The following is a 477-nucleotide window of genomic DNA, read 5'->3' on the forward strand; positions in this document are numbered from 1 at the left end:
ATGCACCTGCAGGGTCTGCTCTGACCTTGACCTTTCTCCAGCACTCGCAGCAGCAGATCCACCCTATCTCAGTTTCCTTAAGGCACGGTAACGAAGACTTGGATGTAGGAGCACAAGGCAGCCTGTGGATGTGGTAGCTGTTCCCGCTGGGTCCAGCTCGTTGAGCCTCTTTGCTCCCTTCGGTCCTGCCCCGCACCTTCCCCTCAGCCCGAGCTGGTGAGATGCACCTGCTGTGAAGCTGGTCTGCTCCATCCCCCTCCCAGGCTGCACTGGCACCGTTACATCTGCTTGAACAGGCAGGGTTGAACTAGGCACGAATTTGCAGCGGAAGCTCCGAGTTGCTGTGTTACAGAGACCATTGTACCAACCCGTGTTTTATGGGGTGATTGCTGTTAGACATTCCCATGGTACCGCACAGGAGAGGTGCCGTCAGAACCGGCTGGGTGTGGGGCCAGTGCTGGAGGGAGCGGCAGCAGC

Source organism: Buceros rhinoceros, unplaced genomic scaffold (assembly GCF_000710305.1).
Source record: "Buceros rhinoceros silvestris isolate BGI_N320 unplaced genomic scaffold, ASM71030v1 scaffold15301, whole genome shotgun sequence".
Classification (NCBI taxonomy): domain Eukaryota; kingdom Metazoa; phylum Chordata; class Aves; order Bucerotiformes; family Bucerotidae; genus Buceros; species Buceros rhinoceros.